The sequence below is a fragment of the Mauremys reevesii genome, linkage group 4 (genome assembly GCF_016161935.1).
Source record: "Mauremys reevesii isolate NIE-2019 linkage group 4, ASM1616193v1, whole genome shotgun sequence".
In the NCBI taxonomy this organism is placed as follows: Eukaryota; Metazoa; Chordata; order Testudines; family Geoemydidae; genus Mauremys; species Mauremys reevesii.
Window position 1 is genome coordinate 91868431 of NC_052626.1, and position 20268 is coordinate 91888698.

The 20268-nt window shown below is 38.2% G+C and overlaps 2 long non-coding RNA genes across 2 annotated transcripts in view; one reads left to right on the top strand and one right to left on the bottom strand.

The window, feature by feature from the left end:
* The first annotated feature begins 1916 nt into the window (after window positions 1–1916).
* Window positions 1917–20268, top strand: part of LOC120404228 — a 46678-nt gene continuing 28326 nt past the window's right edge. The window contains exon 1 of the long non-coding RNA XR_005597873.1: window positions 1917–2020. This is a non-coding gene — a long non-coding RNA (uncharacterized LOC120404228). The remainder of the gene's footprint in view (window positions 2021–20268) is intronic.
* Window positions 6218–18638, bottom strand: LOC120404231. The gene is made up of 3 exons (XR_005597878.1): window positions 18593–18638; window positions 16615–16770; window positions 6218–6485 (listed from the first exon to the last, which is right to left on the bottom strand). It is a non-coding gene; the product is annotated as an uncharacterized LOC120404231 (long non-coding RNA).

The following is a 20268-nucleotide window of genomic DNA, read 5'->3' on the forward strand; positions in this document are numbered from 1 at the left end:
TGAAGCAAAGGCATGAAGAGCACAATTTACTCTCCAGGCTGTCCTGACATCATAATGTCAGGTATACTTCAACTCTGAAAGACAGTGTGTTCCTTATGTACATACTCTACCTGGTACTTACTCTTTCAATGTCTAAAACACACAGCCAACATGGCACCAATATGAAATTAAATCACAGTCACAGTCTGTTTCGTTATTCACTTCACAGATGCTGAGTCAGACTAAACTTTTTTGGCAAGCCTGCAAAACTTTTTGTTGTGTGTCCACATTAAAATAAATACATTTTAACAGGGACACACAACTATATAACTGGGACACACAACTAAATAAAAACACACTCCTTTCCAACATTACCCCACCTTACTAGAGAGGATAGCCTGATGATGGGGGGGGGGGGACGGGTAGAGGGTCTTATGAGATGATTCTTTGGGATACACAATGTTAAATGACACATTTTACATTAAAATTGCGAGTGGGGGTGGGGACTTTTAGGTCCTACAAAGCGTACTGTTACAGGAGAGGAGGGCCAGTTGTTTGTTCTTTTCAACTCTAGTGATCGGTCTGTATTGGTTTAGGTTTTCAGGACTGTGACTATTTTAGGTGGAGAGCATGGCTGTAAGTTTTGCTGGGTGCATACAATTAGCAGGAAATAACATTCAGACTACATTAGGTACATGAAGGAATTTAGGCCTCACTAAGTTCTGCAACATCTAGGTTTGCAACATGTTATTGGACAACTGAATCACTTTAAAAGGCCCCAGTTTTCTAATATCTAACTGTGTTATTTCTTCTTCCTGTAGAGGAACTACGAACACATACTTTTCATTGGCATACACATGCACAATACTGTGTTAACACAAGGAAATACCAACTACTAATAGTGGAACTGTGAAGGATGTTTATTCTATTCAAAATTCCAAATTAAATTAAAAACACATAATAAAAATGTAAGTCTAAAAGCACAGGAAACTTTCTGGTTTGTTTGATAAAGGGTGGATAGCACTGGGTCACTCCTACATACCTAAAAGCTAAGATAAGTGTTCTTTCCCTTTAGCAGTCTCTTTTTGTCTTGTCCAACATTTCTTCTCACCTTGTCTTTCCTGTACAGATATTTTGGGGGCAGGGAGTGCCAGTCCAGTCCTTTCCTTCAACTAATATCCAGAATATAATGATATTGGACTGGTCCAAAACAATAAACGTTCACTTTGGGGCTCCAAACTATCTCAGCAATACACTGTACATTCCACTTCCCTGGCCAGAGATATATGGAAAGAAAATGACAATTCCCTATGCTGTGAAACAAACAGCTCACCCTGTGGAGGTGCTCAAGATAACAAGCCCTTTGGAACTACAAGCCTAACTGAGTAGGCTGCAATATGATCAATTCAAAGTAAATCATAAAGAGTGTAATTTTCTGCAGTCATTGCTTTACATTTTTCTAGCCACTCATTTTGCATTTCTGGACTGAATAAAATCAGTCATATTTCACAGACACAGCCAAATCAAATACAATAAGTAATATCCACTTTGAATTCCTGTATTTAAAGGCGTTCTGTCAACTGTTTTTTTTTTGCCAATGCTTCATATTTTGTTTACTCTTTGGTGCACCTCATACCCATTTACCAATTTTAAAACAAGATTCCTTTCCCTAGCAGATTTTGTCCTTGCAAACATTCTATTTTGTTGTGTTTCTGAAGATGCAGGTGTCAAAACAGCTGTTTTTTGGTTTCTCTCCCTCTCCGGGCATCAACATCAACAGCATCTGCAAAAATGTTTACAAATTACAGCTAGCTAATTGTTAGGGCTGATACCTTTAAAACTCTTACCTGGAACAAAATAATCACATCACAGCACTGTGACATCTGAATTATAATACCTTGTCACAGCATCATCATATTGTGATGGAATGCTAATATTACCATATTGTAAAGTCCAGCACTGGCTGTGACGATAAGAGACTTGCAATAACTTGCAATGTTCCAGCTTATAGGAAGTGGGACCAGGCCAGTTCATCAAAAAAGTAAGTGTCCATGAAAATCATGGTAAATATCAACTCTTTTTCACTATAGAGAAGTAAAGGCAATCTCACATATTAGTTTAAGTGATTGATTTATTTTCTCTCTGTGGTTTCCTCAGCTAAAATGGTGGAGTTAGAAATCACCCACAAAAACTCCCAAACATCACAGATATGTGGAAACCAGAACTGATCATCAACAGACTGCGACAATTTTAAAGAACGTCAAATTTCTGGCCTAAATAAATTGACAATGCCTCTTCAGTTCCATCTATTTTGAGCAGGAATGCTTTTATTTACACTCCTTTATTGCCATATTTCCATTGATTTCATCTTGTTATATAAATGTATGTGCCCTATTACACTTACAAGTTTGAAATTATTCAAATTTCCCATTAGAACTACAGCTCAGCCAACCATTGACAGCCATTTCTGTGCTATAATAAAACCAAGGCCAGATTCTATCTGTGATGTACAAGTGTGGCCTGAAAAGTCTTTCCCACCACTACCACCCAAAGCCTCAGCACACTCTTGCAGAATTTAAACAGGTAATGTCAATGTACAGTGGGGTGGTTTACCTCACCACACTACACAATGCCCCTTGTTGCCCTGAGCATAACCAGGATAACTCTGGTAAGTAATGCAAGGCTTGCACTGCTCCACTTTTGCCAGTGAAACTACCGAAGATAAGTGAAGCATATAGTGCAGAATGTACAGCAACAGCTAAAACTTTTCAGTTCCTAAGATCACTAATGTTACCTGACTCTTCCTTAGTTGTTCTCTGTACTAAACAGAAGGAAGTTTAGACAATCCTGTGGTAATGTCTAAATAAAAAGGCAAAATTAGAAAAAATTATAAGGATATCAAAATAGGTGCATTCATCATCCACCAAACCTGTCCCCTTGAATTCTGGCCTCCTGGTCTACAAAAACATTTAGGTCTACTCTAGGCCCAGAAATAACCTCAGCTACTGCCTTGCAGCTTAATTTTCCCATCTGTTCCCTGAGGCTGCAAGGAAAGAGAAGAGGCTAAGAATAAAGTTCAGGCAAGTGTAAATTGAAAAACACAGTGGCCTCAATTTTCTTATTGGGGCCTGTGGTTATTCTCTAGCTTAGAAAAAGCACTTTAGCCACAATAGAGATGTGTACTCATACCAATATTAGTTTGTTAGAATTTAACTTTCTATATTTTAAAGCTTTCACAAATTATTAGTAAGATATAATTGTACAGGTTAATTTATGTAACCTTATACAGGTTAATTTATGTAACCTGTATAAGGTTACATAAATACACAAAGAATAGTTAAAAATTCACTCACTGCTCAAGAAAGCAAGATCATTCAAATCTTTTCATATTGGTTCCTGGCCTTTCTACCAGCATCAGGGCTGCTGATTAGTCTCTGAGGATTGAGGCATCTGAACAGTCTGTTAGCTGTGCTATTCAGAGTCCCCACTGACCTTCAGCATACTTGGCTTTGTGAACACAGATATATACAAAGAAATTGGGCATGTTCTTCTATATTTCATGGTAGGTGATCACATTCCAATAAAAAGATGACGCATAAACAAAACAGTTACTGAATTTTAAGTCTGCTAAATGAGCAAATCTTTATTTCTTGTAGCTTTTCTTGCATAATTGACATTATCTTTGAGTTATGATTTTGTTTATACTGCACAATTACAAATAGAATTTTATTTAATAAAGTTAGAATAATCCTGAACCATTCAAGGAAACTTTTCACTTATTTTACAAAATATTTTTTTCAGTAGGTTGAATTTTTCCCTATGTCAGAGTCACTCCATGAAGCCCACAGTAATTGCCATCCAGTCCTTTGTACAGAATATGTAACTGTGTTACCAAATATACATTTAGTGATTTCTTGTTATATAGTAGTCAGAACAGTCGATTTAATATATGAAAATCAGAACTGCTTAACTTACCCATCTGAATTTTTGTTGGCAGTTTCATTTTTTGAAAGCAGGAACTAACATCTAAATTATTCCTTTTGGTCAATTATGTCCCTTTCCTAAGGTGTGCATCCCCAGTGGCAATACTATGAAGTTTCAGACATATAAACCATGCACAGAAAACAAGATTAGCATTTGCCTATGTAACCCCTCTGCCAGGCTGAAACAATAGCAGCAAGGGCCAGGTTCAATACCTAGGGGTCCCTTCCCCACAACGTAATGCAGACCAGCTCGAGCCCCCACCCAGTGACCTGGGAAAATCTTACACACACCCCTGGGCGCCTCAAGGAGGCAATACTTCCCCTCTCGCAAGCACAGACTCTTGGTGTAGCAGAAAAGGTTTAATTACATTAGATAAACAACAACAAGCATTAAATTTGGAAAATACCTCAACTGGAGTTCATAGGTCAAACCGTGAGCAAAGACCCACCCCAGCAACTTGGGCCGTGTCCTTCTCTCTGGGCCCTTGAGTCCAGCAACCCCCCTAAATCACCCACAGTCCCAAAAGTCCCACAATTCAAAAGTCTCTGTCCCGGGTCAGGCAGCCCAGAGTTCAAGAGTCTCTTTGCAGAGGTCCCCCTCCCCAGCCTAGGTAGAAAGGGGCACCTTACGTGGTTCGGGGCCAACTGCCCTGCCTCTTCGTGGGGTTCTGCTTCCACTAGTCGTCCCCGCAAACAGCTCAGCTCCGCTTACTCTGTGGGCTGCTCCACTCTGCCAGCTGCTCTGGTCCACCAGCTGTCCTGTGATCCGCTCCAACCGTCCTCACGAGCTGCTCAGCTCCACTCACCCAGTGGCTGCACAAACTGCTCCACTCTGCTCGGCCAGTATCGCTTCAGGCTCCCCCACTCATCAGCACAGTGCTCTCAGCTCAGCAAGTCCAGCTCTTCAGTGATTTCAGCTCCACTCATTAGCACAGTGCTCTCAGCTCAGCAAGTCCAGCTCAGCAAGTCCAGCTCTTCAGTGATTTCAGCTCATAGTAGGGGAGCCCCAGTACCAGTGAATTCAGCTCAGTAACCTGCATCTAGATTCTTAAGGGAATCAAAAGTTAACTCTGACATTCCACAGTGGAGAGAAGCATAGGTAGAACTGGTGCTTCTGACTCACACAAAGAGCCTGCACCACCAAGTACAGATACCTGTCCCCAGCCTCTCTCTTTTCAATGGGTTTTGGAACCCATGTGCCCCATCTAGCAAGCGCTATCCAGCTGACAATGAAACCCCCCATCACAAGACAATTTTGTAGTTCCCCATTTACCCAATCAGGGTGATAACATTTCATTCCTCCTGCCCCAATAACAACGAAATTGGGGCTCCCACAGCTGTGAAAATAACCATCCCATGCTGCTTTGCGGTATGCTAAGTGGGGTGGGAGTGCCCATGCAAATAACCGAAATACCAATGCAACACTTTCCGCACTCCCCATAATTTACCACCAGATGTCAGGGTGGGGCTCATCCTGACTCTGCTTACACCTAATTTCCACGAGAGCTCCATGCAGTTCACCCTAGTTATGGCAGTTACATAGAACAAAATGAGCTACATACAGTCGGATCCCAAACCTGCAAAATCTTAAACACAGAACTAACTGACTTCAGAGGGATTACTTGTGTGCTTAAAATTAGGCACATACATAAATGTCTGCAGGATTGTTACCGAAATAAGGGTCATTATGACAAGGCCCTTTGACTTTTAACAAAAATCAAAGAAAGGGTTATAACAATAGCTCCACATCAACACCCTGAGAAAAGACATGTACGACCTATAAGACCCAAAGAGGGTTTGACAGTGCTTCATGAGAAGACAAATGCTAGTGCTTGCCAACATCCACAAGAAAGGACATGTGCCAGTGCCTTAACAATATCAAAAAAGCCCTGTCCATCATCTAAGAGATGCTGCTACTAGCATATACAAACTACGGTGGGTTACAGAGAACTATATCATTCAGATTACATATCACTGTTAAAGTTTATTTTCAAATCCAATTCCAACACAATTTTAATGCAAAAAAGATATTTAAGTGAATTATGTGTGAAACTAAATGTACTTTAAATACTGCCCAAATGTTTAAATACTTGTGTCTTTGCTGCAGTGATGTTTCAGTTTGAATGTTTGCTTCATTCTGGATCACTGGGGCATATAGGAGTAGAGTGGAAGTGCATAAATACATTTACCTACTTAACCCCCAAACTACTTCAAAATCACCCAGATGAGTAAATATACAAAGGAAGTCTGGGGGCAGTCCCTGAGGAGCAGCATACATACCTGATCAAAAAATGGTTGATTATAGAGTCGATATAGCTGTAGTAGACAGCATTGTTCACATGCCCATACTGATAGTTGTCCTGCCAGCTTGTCTGTATTGGTAAAAAGTAAGCATATGTAGCACGTTGTCTGTAATGGGCCTCAGTGCTTGATTTTGCTGAAAAGGTAGCCAGGTAATGAATATTACTATGCACCAGAAATCTCTGTGCAAGTTTCATTGTTTTGAATCACACCAGAAAAATTCTATTTAAAAAACAAAAGAAAAGAAAAAAAAGAGAGAGAAATATGTTACCATGGGACTGTATTTATAAAACCAAACAACACATTTCTGAATCAAAAGGGCCTCTACTTGATGGACAAATATATTGGAGTTTCATTTTTTAGCTGCTTGTTAGTTTTCTGGGACCACAAAAAGCTGTGCTTACAATAGCAAGGGGAAAACCAAAGGGTTCACAACTTTAGCTTGGTTTTAGATAAACCAATCAGAGACTCTTTCACCTAGAAATTGGGTGAAAATCCCTAGTTAAAAACAACAAATGGGGGTGGGTCATAGAGGGAAGTCAGACTCAAACTCAGACTGATTTGGGGCATATTTCAGGTTTGAGTTGAATATTTCACATCCATTTAATTCAAGTCAACCCAGAGGGGAGTTGCAAGTTTATCAGAGATGAGCCCAAACAAAAAATGTAGATTTAAATAACCATGAACTTTGAAAAAGTTCAAATCCAGATGGTACTGTGTGTTCCAGCTCCATCGCTGCAGTATATATGATTTCCTCATAAGGATGTTTATAATACAGAATGTTCCAAAACATGTAACTTTGTCCTGATACAAGGACAGAATTTTATTTTATTTCTTTGCACTTAAAATAGACCTAATAAGAGTCTTGGGCACCAGGTGGGATTTAAAACAAGGCAATATTTAAAAGTTAGCATCTACTCATAACCATTTTAAAGCAATTTGCATCCATCATTTGCTCTTACTGGTTACATATATGCTAATGTTCACCCATATAAACATATTCATAGTATTAAAAAAAGAAAACCTGCATGAGTTTGAAGAGTGTAGGCAGCTTTGATAGACACATGATCAAAAGGTAGAGAACTATTTAATAAAAGGTAGCTAAAAAGAATTGTCTTGGTAGGCGCTGTTGCACTGTAGCACTCTATGCTAACAGTTTGATCTCTGATGGACATATTTTTTCTCCATTAGATCTCTGCTGTATGGTTTTCACAAGAACAGAAATAGCACACAAAAACAGAAATATCTGGCTTTGCTCTTTTACCTCTGCTGGGAAAGTGGGAGCTACATGGTCAATTTTTAAAATTGGAGACAGTGTTAGCAAGAAAACAGAAATTTAATGAAGCTATGAAAACATGCTTATTTTGGTAAATTTATACATAAGCTGATATATAATAATACATTTTAAGTGTGTTTTCCTTTTACCTAATTTAATGAAAAAGTGTTCATCTTTTTGATAGGTGATAATTAGTCATTTTTCTGCCTTAAACAGACAAGGAAGATGTAACTGTGCAGTATTTAACTGAGCTGTGCAATCACAGTGCAACAACTCAAAGCACAAAACCAGTGTACTGAAGTTTGCCACCTGTATTGTTCTTTATGTCAATTAAAATACAGCCTGCAATGTACCTAAACTTTTAATTCAGCATCATCTAAGTCAGCGGTTCTCAACCAGGGGTACACATACCCCTTGGGGTACACAGCGGTCTTCCACGGGGTACATCAGCTCATCTAGATATTTGTCTAGTTTTGCAATAGGATACATGAAAAGCACTAGCAAAGTCAGTACAAACTAAAATTTCATACAATGACTTGTTTATACTGCTCTATATACACTATACACTGAAATGTAAGTACAATATTTATATTCCAATCAATTTATGTTATAATTATATGGTAAAAATTAGAACGTAAGCAATTTTTCAGTAATAGTGTACTGTGACACTTTTGTATTTTTATATCTGATTTTGTAAGCAACTAGTTTTTAAGTGAGATGAAACTTGGGGTACATGAGACTAATCAGACTCCTGAAAGGGGTACAGTAGTCTGGAAAGGCTGAGAACCACTGGTCTAAGTAAATATGGCTTAAACTCAGTAAGTTAACTTTAAACTTATGAGTACTTTCACTGAAGTCACACACTTTAAATTACAAACACATGCTTAAGTACATTGCTGAATGGGGCCTACATGTTTAATCTAGCAATGAATTTGTAGGTAGAGCTGTAGCTATATTATTCTCCTGGTTCATGGTTGTTAAAATAATTAAATATTGGTTCAATATAAATTATTTTAAATGCAATGAACTGTTTAAATAACATGAACTGAGGGAATACCCTTTCCCTCAACTCTTCAAGTTGGTTAATAAAATCTGTACATTCAAAGTAAGTAGGAATTTTACACAGCATTTCTCCACATCGAGAAACGTGTTTTGTTGGATAAAATGAATATGAATGCTATACAATATTCATAATGGAAAAAAAGGCTGTGAAGAATGCTATCCATCTGTATTAATTTTATAAATATCGTGTGTAACTATTCATAAGTATTGTAGTCTGGCTGGCTCTATGGAACCCAAAGGGTTAATTCCAAGATGGTGCTCTACTCAGGTTTCCAGGAATCTATCAGTGATTCTAATTCAACAGCCTGGTTCTCAAGTGCTCAGTATAGTGAATCCACTTTTGGAAAATTATCTCCAATTTCTTCTGGAGAAATGCATAAACCAGTTTGGTTAAGTTCAAGAGCCTTGCTCAAAATCTCTAGAGATCTTTGGGTGGGAACTTTTTGACAAAGGAACTTTGAAGTGGATAAAGGACAGCCTGCAACCTGAAGCACATGCACACTGACTCTGGGTCAGACTGTCAGAGAACGGCAGCAATTGCTGAGGTGCAGCCTGCTTCACCCAGAATGTTGTACAGTATCACAACACTGAGATATATTTACAGTGCAAACAACAATAAGTTTATCATCAGAGGGTCAAGATTCAAGAGACAGTGAGAAAGGATAATGGAAACAACAGGGTTACATATAAAAAAAATCATAACACACCTTCTAGAGATTAAACTTAACTTCTTCTGTCAAAAGAAGTTTATCCCACTCCAAATGTCCTTTGCAACTTCACAACAAGGGCAGGTTGTGCACCCATTTTCACAAATGTAATCATACTGCCCAACTACTTTCTAAATGCAGGATAAAGTGGTGTCTTTCTTGCTTTCTCCTTATATCCTCCAAAGTTCATTGTTTGTACCTACAGTCAGGATAACCCTGTACCTTACTCTTCAGTGTGCTGCCTCTCTGTTGACTTCAAAACCTCATCTGTTGATGCTGTATGAAAATGAGGCTTCCATTGTATTGGTTTACAATGCTTAATTTACAGAGAGGTGGGTGAATAAACATATTTTGTTTGGCAGAAAACCTGTCAACTCTACCTTGATACAGACTTTAGGAAATACATTTCACAACAACATTAACGGCCAGCGTAAACCTGGCTTTCATTTAAGACCTCACATGATATTCTCTGGTGTAGGTATTCACCCACGAAAGCTTATGCTCCAATACGTCTGTTAGTATATAAGGTGCCACAGGACTCTGTTGCTTTTTACAGATCCAGACTAACATGGCTACCCCTCTGATACAAAGATCAGATACTCTTGTAACCCCGGCCCCTTGCCAGTTGGCATTGAGGAGTTCTTAGGGTCACATCCAAGAACTCCTCATCACCTACTTATAAATATATAAATTGAACATTACATATGGGACAAAAAAAAGTAGAGAAATGTAGTAGATTAGCCTTTCACCCATCACCCAATCCTTCTATTCTGAGTTTCAAAATCAGAAAAATAACATGTAAAGAGAATGACTTTTCTAGAGCCCCGTGGACATATATTGAGCTTGTGCTTTTAGACATTTCTATTGCACATGTCACTGTGATGTCTAGATGCCACAAATTGACAGATTTTGCTCAGAAGAGTTCTAGGAGGACCTGAATAATTAATAGTGTTACAGATTTGCATTAAGGAACATTGAGAGCCTCTGTGGGAAAGACCTGCTCATTCAGTGACCACATCTGGGCATTCACTTTCAAGAATTCTAAATATGCATGAAGATTTTCAAAGAATAAAATAGACAAAAGAAAACTTGAGAGAATTTAGAAATAGTCAATGCTGGGTTAGGGCTTGTTAGTAGGCAGCTAGCAAACCATAGGCAGAATTCTCTCGGATCCACACAGATTATCCCAGGTTCATTGCTACTCTCAGTTACACCTGTGTAACCCCCATTTAAAATAATGGAGTTGCACAGGTACTATTAGGAGCAAAATTGAGGTATTTGATATTTTGCTCTCTATACACTCAGAAAGTCCTTAGCAATAGTGATGGAAACTCTGCACATGTAAGAAGAACAGAACACTGGAGTTAAGATTCACCATGTAGAACTGATAGAATTTTGCCCAAAGTTATTACCCTATTTCCACATATTAATGCAAAATGACGCTCCTAGAAAAAATTAATTTAGTTATTTACTGCTTAACTACTATAGTCTCATTGCTCCTAAAATATGCAAGATTCATTCTGAGGACACAGAACAACATGCAGCAAGCACGTCAAGTATCTCCACTAACTTTCTGCCTTTTTTTCCTCCAGTTTTACTAGTTTGTACTAATTTATAGAGGTTTAATATTATATTTTTTCCTATCATAAAACATACCCCGAGATCCATATCTAATTTTCAAATCCTCTCTTAATTTAAGAGGAAAAACAGCACATTTGTTTAGAGGCAAAAATAAAACATTTGCATTTCACTTCAAGAATATCCAATCTCCTCTTAAATTGAGATGCCAGAGCAACTAGATTGCCGTTTAAATCAGATAGCAAAATTAGTCCAGGTATACGACAGTGGAGAGAATGTGGTAAATAGCTTATGAATTCAACTGCAGACTAAGGATCCCTTGTGGTTTCTCAGTTCCAACCAATTAGATAGATAAATGGTAGTTCACCTACTACACATCGGTAAACAAACATTTTTCAGCAAAAGCCTCTCCTATGCATTAAACTGGGCCAGTTTAAAATACTATCAAGAGCTGTGGTGCAGTGATGTGTCTTAGTGTTAGAGTTCAGAATAATCCTTGGCAGGGCACTGATGAAAAAACAACTAATTCTGACAATTTACCATAGTAACTGAAGCATTCATATTATTAATGTCAGCATGATCTAAAACTGAAAGCACAGCCTTAGCGACGCATAGTAACCTACAATGGAAGCAAAACTATTTTATTTTCCGAAGCTTAACAGTATTTATGTTTTGAGTTAAACATTGAAATTTGTAAACCAAAGCTGATACGAGCCAAAAGCCAATGCAGAGGAAACAATCAACGCTACAGAGACATCAACTATCATCACAAAAAGTGCCTTTTCTGCTTAATTTGTAAAGCACATGCTTTTGGGACTAAATCCTTCATGCCTTATTTTGAGCAAAATTCCCCATAGACTTCAACAGCAATTTTGCCTGGTTAAAGTTTCAGTAAGGAAGGCACAATGTGGCCCTTTCCTGATAAACAGTAGGTCCCTCTTATAACCTGTTAAGTCTATTGATTGCTATTTCTTGTAACAGAACAGTTACATTTACATGGTTTGGACTTTTCCGTTGCACCAATGACCCATTAAGAGATGGCCAACCCTGACTAGATGTTATGAAATCTTCTCACCGATGGAATTCCCTGTTGTCATCTACTGCATTATAGGCCAAGTCCTGCTCCCACTATAGTCAATGGGAGTTTTGCCAAGGCCTTAAGTGGCATTATAACTAGTCTTTCACAGCATACATTATTCACACAGTTGTGACTTGTTTAGAGACCTCTCAAAACTGCAAATATGCAATAAACAAAGGGCTTAATTGCATAATTAATTACAAGAGTATTGAACCCACTATATTTCTCATAATCAGTATTAGACAGGTCCTAGGTATGCCCATATACAGCAAACAATTCACTAAATCAGTATTCATCTGCTATATAAAGACTGTTATTGGAATTCAGAAAACACATACTTTTTAAAAAATATGAAAGAAAACAGAAAGTGAAAATAAAGTGAAATCCAAGAATAAAACTAGATTCTGCATATAAAGGAAGTAAGCAATGGTGCTGTCATACTATGTATATAAATCTTTGACAAAAAGATTTTTGAGGAAATAGATGAATAACAAGCTGTAATTTTCAATACTAAATACAATACTGCTTCTAGACCTTTTTTTCTCCACAAGGCACCAGGCTGAGATGTAGCAGTGTACACAAGTGGGGTGTAAAGTCAATGGGATTACATTTTCCTAATTATTTTCTGCTTGAGGTTTACATCACAAACACAAAATGAGATCAGCCGGGACTTGCCTCTCTAACAAATCACTCAGACTTAAACATTGCTCAGATAAACAAAAGGGGGAGGGGGCTCAGGCTGAGAAAAGACAGAGAAGTGCTTCTTCAACCACAGTTGCAAGGAACAAAAACCTGGAGGGGGAAAAAAGCTGTTGGACCGCCACCAAATCTCCCCCACTAGAGACAAGAGCCCATCTGCTGAGCTCTGCAACTTAGCTTTAACTACCATTCAACTCGCGTCTCTGCAGAGATCAATCTGCAGAGCTGGCAGATGGACCCCTGCTTCCCTGAGTCACTGTGTTATTTGTTTAATAAATTTAATTAATATCCATACTGCATTGGATTGCTCCCAGAAAAGGAGCTGAAGCTCTCTCTTTCCCCAATAGCTACATGATGAGTGATTTCCCAGAAAAGACCAGATAACAGTGCCCTTGGGCTACTGAAAAATTAAAAGTGCCATGTGCTTACATTGCTTTGCACGTATTAATTTTTGCAGTGCACTAATGTGTTCTTGAAGGCTATTTTAACTTTATGGAAGTATATGATTTTGAAAAAGTCAAAATTCATTTTGTTTTATATCAGTTACAAAATTAGCTGGAACAAAAAAAGCATAAAATCTAATTACACTTCCCCCGATTTTATCTTTTTGCAAAAAAAGAAATAAATTCATAATGAGGAAGTCCCTTCTGGCCAACATATATTCTTACAGTTTTTGCTAACAAGTTACATGCATTTGTAGTCAAGTTGGACATGTTCTATTTTAATGCTTAAGGATGTGCTTATCTAACCAATGAAGATACATTCAGCCAATAAAAGTTAGATTAACAGAACATTAAGGATGACACAAAACACCACATGTAAGGAATTTCACAGGTAAAGCCATATGGAAACACTAACACACCACGACAGTACAATAGTAAGGGAAAGCATAGAATGCTCATGGTATGTTGAGAGTGCATTTTATTTACTTTTAGTATATCTAATATTTGCATTTTGATTTTCATCTTGAATATTAGTATTTCACATTAATTTTACTCCAAAAATTGCACTTTAATTCTAGAAGTAAAAAAAATATGAGCAAGAGGAATGCCCACTAGGTAACTCAGGCACTAAACATTAACATATTAAAAGACTGATGTATATTAATATTAGTCAAATCTAATTAACTTGCTTAGAGTTGTGCTGAGTAGGTACATCAATGGTAATACATTATAGACTGAACCAATGGTGCTTGGTTTTCTTTTCCTACACTAGCCTTCTCCCCTAGGATTTCTTATTGTTGCTACTACTAACTAGTTCAGCTTGTTGTGGAAACTCCAGTAGACAGGATAACAGCAGCTGCCAGTGTTTTTAACGCTCTATAATCCGAATCCAATTTGAGTAAAAATCTGAAAACATGGCAGTAAAAATTACTGGGACCACAGAAACCCTGTCTACCTTCAGTGGTAACAAATGGTGATCAATGTTAGGGAATAAATCCTAGCATAGACACAGCCTTAAAGCCACTGACGAATTGATTGCAAACTTTGTTCTAGTCTATAGAATGATTATGTTCTAGCCTCAGGATTAAATTCACCTGTTGACAGAAAACCCGTTCAAAGCCTTTCAAGTAGCAGCAGAACCCATAGTGGCCTTGCATGGAGAGATGAGCAAATGAAACAACTGATCAGAGTGGTTTAAGTACTCCCTGTGCACCCTGGAGATGGGCTTTGCATCAGCATATTCAGAAAGCACTGCAGGCAGAACCAACCAGTGGATGCAATCCTACACAGAGCCAGTGCCTTGGAAATTCACAGAAATGGAAATAGAGGCTAAAACAACAGCTCTAAGAAGCTTTAGGGCTGTCTTGCCCACGGCTTCATGATATGAAGAGCTCATTTATTTAGGCTTTATGGTGAGGGATTTGGTGATTCATTTAATGAAATGTGAATACATTTTTAGAACACCAAAAAAGTTTGCACACATACTAACAGATTTTTATGGAGGTTTTAGGCAGTTTGTTTTGTTTTTAGATAAACTATGTATTTTTCCCTCTAAAATACCAAAGCAATTATTCCACATTGTGAACTTATTGTATGAAATGTTTCATTTTAAACAAAGGATTTTAAAAAATCATAATAGCACAAGACAGCGCCTTAAAATATGAACTTTTTTTTGTTTCTAACCATCTATGCAGAAGAAATTTTTATTGCACACACTTAAACTTCTCAAATACATAAAGTTAGAAAGAGAAGTCTGACAGACACAGAATCCTGGGTGATTACTAAGGCCCAGATTCTCAAAGGTATTTAAGTGTTCTTAGCCTCTCTAATTGTGATTGTGTCACTGGAAACAAGGAGGAGAGGCAGGTCCTTTGGTCCAGCTTGATCTATGTAAGCCACCAGCAATCACTTGCCAGCTCATCACTGCTACCCAGATCACATCCAGGGTTGTGTTGGAGTGGAAGTGTATGAATAGGAATCCTGAGGAGAAGTTGTGGTGGGCACAGAGATAATGGCAGGTTTTGTTCGGGGTGGGTAAAATACTCTGATGTTCAGTTTCTCTTGGCAATCTTACAGGGGAAAAAGTTATTTGTGATAAATCAATGAATCAGACTCATAACTTCTCCATATTTCTTTCCAAATGATTTGCAAAGTGAATTGATACTGCTGTCTCCAAAAGAGTCAGAAAAATCCTATTTCCTCAATCTACTGATGATTTTATGAGAGAGAGAATTTATAATTTTCTTGTCAACATAAGGCTTTGATTTAACTTTAATTCAATTCAGCTCTGTTGTTTAAATGACACCTCAGTTTGATGATAAATCTCAATCAAGTAATGAAATACCATCAGCGTTTAGAGTTTCTTATATAATTGTGTATAACAAATATAAAATCTGATACAATAAAGCTTACACAAAAAATGTCATTTCCATAATATAGTCTACATGTAATTTGAATCTGCAGGAGTCATATAATGGCAATTGTAAAGGTTGCATGTGTCACATAACCTTAAACAAAATGGACAAAAGATCGAGGGGGGTGGGGGTGGGGGTGGAGAAAGAGGTAAAGGGGAAATTTCAGGCTAGGAAGCACATAATTATGTGTCCCTGTCTTCCTCTTTTTCAGTGAGGGCAAATCACTTGAAAAGACCAGTCCAAATGACTCCAATACTCTTTCCAACCGATACTGACAACTGCAGGGGAAAGATGGGAACCAGTGGTTAATGTTTCTGGTTTTTTAAAATATACATTTTTTTGGTTTTCATTTTACACCACAATGTTAATCGTAGAGCAAGTGGTGAAGAGGATATATTCCATATGTTTCAGGCAGTACCACTAAGCAAAGATCAATCAAACATACAGAGTAGCTAATGAAAGATTTTACAGCAAACAGGGAGCTCTGCCTGCCCTCGGGGAGGGGAGGAATCAGCTACGATGAAACATTAGTAAAATATTTGAGTTCAAGAGAGCAAAACATGCTTCAGGGTGACCTCTCATCATAGCATTATTACAATTAGAGAATTAATGTTTCCACACAAGGAGAATAAATAAAGGGGATTATTTCATGGATTAAAACCACAACTATGCTATAGCAATAAAGCATAAAAACTATAGTATGCTCTAAGGAACAATAAAAAGAGATGACAATGAATTGACAAACATCAGAAAGCATTTCTAAAAAATATTTTCAATATTAAATTGAGTCACTGCAGCTCTGCAGTCATTAAAAATAATCCAAATGCTCATGGTTAAATTCCCATGGAAGATCCGCCTCTTAATTCCAGCATGCCTAAATGGACATTATCTTATAAGACTGAAAGGGTCTCTTGCCCCTTGAAGTATGGTTGACCAGGCACCCACTCTTAAGCAGCAGCCTGACACTTGGACCATATTTTCAGAAGGCAATAATATGTTGATAATACTGCCTTATCAGCCAAAGCAGTCAGAATTAGAGTTCGAAACATAATAGTCTATAATAGCACAGTGAAGGTCCTATCAGATAAGCCTACCTTCTCAAAGGGTGGTGGATTCATTCTAGATTGGGGGGTACTAAAGCAGAGAAAATAATGGATTTTTTTATTGCAAAGGGGTCCCACCCGGAGGCAAAATCCTCATCCAGATGCAAAATCATGGAACAGGTCCTCAAGGAATCCATTTTGAAGCACCTGGAAGAGAGGAAAGTGATCAGGAACAGTCAACATGGATTCACCATGGGCAAGTAATGCCTGACCAACCTGATTGCCTGCTATGATGAGATAACGGGCTCTGTGGATATGGGGAAAGTGATGGATGTGATATATCTTGACTTAAGCAAAGCTTTTGATACGGTCTCCCACAGTATTCTTGTCAGCAAGTTAAAGTAGTATGGATTGGATAAATACTATAAGGTGGACAGAAAGCTTGCTAGACTGTCAGGCTCAATGGGTAGTGATCAATGTTTTGATGTCTAGTTGGCAGCCAGTATCAAGTGGAGTGCCCTAGGGGTCAGTCCTGGGGCTGGTTTTGTTCAACATCTTCATTAATGATCTGGATGGTGAGATGAATTGCACCCTCAGCAAGTTCTCAGATGACACTAAGCTGGGGAAAGATAGATATGCTGGAGGATACTGATAGGGTCCAGAGTGACCTAGACAAATTGGAGGATTGGGCCAAAAAAAATCTGATGAGGGTCAATAAGGACAAGTGCAGAGTCCTGCATTTAGGAAGAATCCCATGCACCACTACAGGCTGGGGACCGACTGGCTAAGCAGCATTTCTGCAGAAAAGGACCTGGGGATTACAGTGGATGAGAAGCTGGATATGAGTCAACAGTGTGCCCTTGTTGCCAAGAAGGCCAATGGCATATTGGGCTGTATTAGTAGGAGCATTGCCAGCAAATCGAGGGAAGTGATTATTCCTCTCTATTCGGCACTGTTGAGGCCACACCTGGAGTACTGTGTCCAGTTTTGGTCCCCCTCACTACTGAAGGAATGTGGACAACTTGGAAAGAGTCCAGCGGAGGACAATGAAAATGATTAGGGGGCTGGGGGAACTGGGGTTATTTAGTCAGCAGAAGAGAAGAGAGAGGGGGGATTTGATACCAGACTTCAATTACCTGAAAGGGAGGGGGTTCAAAGAGGATGGAGCTAGGCTGTTCTCAGTGGTGGCAGATGACAGAACAAGAAGCAATGGTCTCAAGTTGCAGTGGGGGAGGTTTAGGTTGGATATTAGGAAACACTATTTCACTAGGAGGGTGGTGAAGCACTGGAATGGGTTACCTAGGAAGGTCATGGAATCTCCATCCTTAGCGGTTTTTAAGATCAGGCTTGACAAAGCCCTGGCTGGAATGATTTAGTTGGTGTTTGTCCTGCTTTGAGCAGGGGATTGGACTAGATGACCTCCTGAGGTCTATGATAGTTCTGAACTTCTGGATCTAGTTAATGAAAGCTGATTATTTCTTACGGGAAGTTTTGATTGGTATCTAGTCAGTGGGCACTGTACCACTGGGAGGTGGATCATAATTTTACAGAACTCACTACAACTAACCAGGATGAATTAATTTAATAATGCAAATTGACAGGTTGATGTTTCGCTGTTATTGATTTTTGCGGTAACTCAGTGACTTGTTACAGGACTGTTTCAAAAAATTTTCTCCATACAGTAAATTACAAAATTAACAAACATCTTTAGTTTCACTATGTTGTCTGCGATAATCAACATAAATTAATGAGTGGCTGACTGTACATGTGACAATGAAGTGGTTAAGAATTACAATACAATATTAGAAAATATTATGCACAGAGAGATAATTGCAACTGGAAGCACACTGATTTGTGATGTGGTAGTCCTCCCAACGTAATTCCATAGCTTTTGACCAATAATAATGAAGGATCTCCAAATATCATTGTATATCATTTACCTCACATCTATAACTAAAACCAAATAGATGTAACACTAACTATTGGCAGGTCCCCATGTTCCAAACAAGTACCATTTTAATTAACTCACCTGTGGAATCAGGTCATTTGTCAACTGCTGCTGACTACCAGGAGGCCTGAAAATAAAACACACACTTTTGAACAAGATAGAAGTATTGTATGGCTGGGATAAACAGAATAACACTCCATGTGCTGACTGCAAACATGACATTTTAATCCCATAAAATATTAAAAGACATTATTTTACAAAGATGGAAATAAGGAGCGGGGTATTTATATTACGATCCAAATTTTCAAGAGCAGCTTCTTATGTTGTTGAAGCACATTTAGAAGCCTATCTATCTGATCAAACCTCAACCTGGCCTTCTGTATTGGAGGTACAATTTTGTATATGCAGTTAATTGCACCCAAAATTTTGTAACTGCAGTAAAATGCAGGTGCAAAATTGTGTCAGTGATATTGGAAGCAAAGGTGAAGACTGGCCAACCATTAAGAGCCATTTATATATATTTAATTAAGGACTGACTGTGCAATGGAATAGAGAAACAGGTCCTACATTTTTTAAAAAGAGCTCTAAAAACCGACTACAGTAAAACTACATTTTGGAGGTCTTTCATCAAGTACCCACACCTTGATGGGATCCAATTAGCATCAAAATATTCTAAATTCATGCTACACTACAGAAACTCCGGACCCATCCACTTCAAAGAGTTAAACAAAATCAATGGGAACCCGAAGTCTATAAATGTTCACACTGTTCTGCGCTTTTAGAACCTGTGTGAGTGAGCAAAATGTTCATCTAAATATCAATATTTAATGTTAAAACATGGCAGCATCTTATGAAAACACCTTAAACATTAATTTACAGTAAAGGTTATTTACATACCAAGAACATCTAATACATGATTGCCTTAGTCTTTGCATATATTTTATTTGAAAATGTATCTGAGTATGATTCTTTTCTCATTGTATCAGTTAATTTAAAGCAACTATGGAAGGTGTCACATTGAAAGCACTACAGATTTCAGACCATTGTTTATGCACAGATTAGGAAGGTACAGTATTGCATTGACAGAAAAAGCAGGAGCCTCTACCTATGAATTTCTAAGCTGCCCATCAGTATAATATTTATTCTGTATAACTGACCCACTAATGTGATGTGCCTCAATCTAAACACCCAATATAATAAGAGTAGTTCAGTCTACACTTATTCAGTCCTTGTTCCATCCGCTGAGACAGACAGTTATATCAATCCTCATTCTGTCTACTGAGCCTGCCAATTACTTCCAATTTAATGCCACACATGGTGGTAGTTTTCATGATGTGGACACCTGTCCACTAGTACATGGAGTAGGACCACCAACTTATTTCACATAGCCCTCCAAACATCCAGTAAATTACAAACTGGAATACATTTGTGACCTAGAGGTGACAGACCCATCACTAGCCTCATTAGTCACTCACTCCCTTTCCAGTGGGGGTTTTATTTAAGGGACAGTCTGTTTTTCATTTTAAGATGCTGTAGAAGTTGGACCCCTGCAAGCTTTCCAGGGAAGATTTTTAGCCAGTCAATGACTTGTAGCGGGATCTGTCAACTTGCATACTGTTTAAACAAACTAAAAAAAAACTTTGTCATCACAGATAATATAAGCCCTGTGTTATTTCCAGATAATGCAGCACCAAGATAAACTGAATACCCAAATCAAACATCTTTTAAACTGAATAACTTTTCTAAGCTTTTCATGC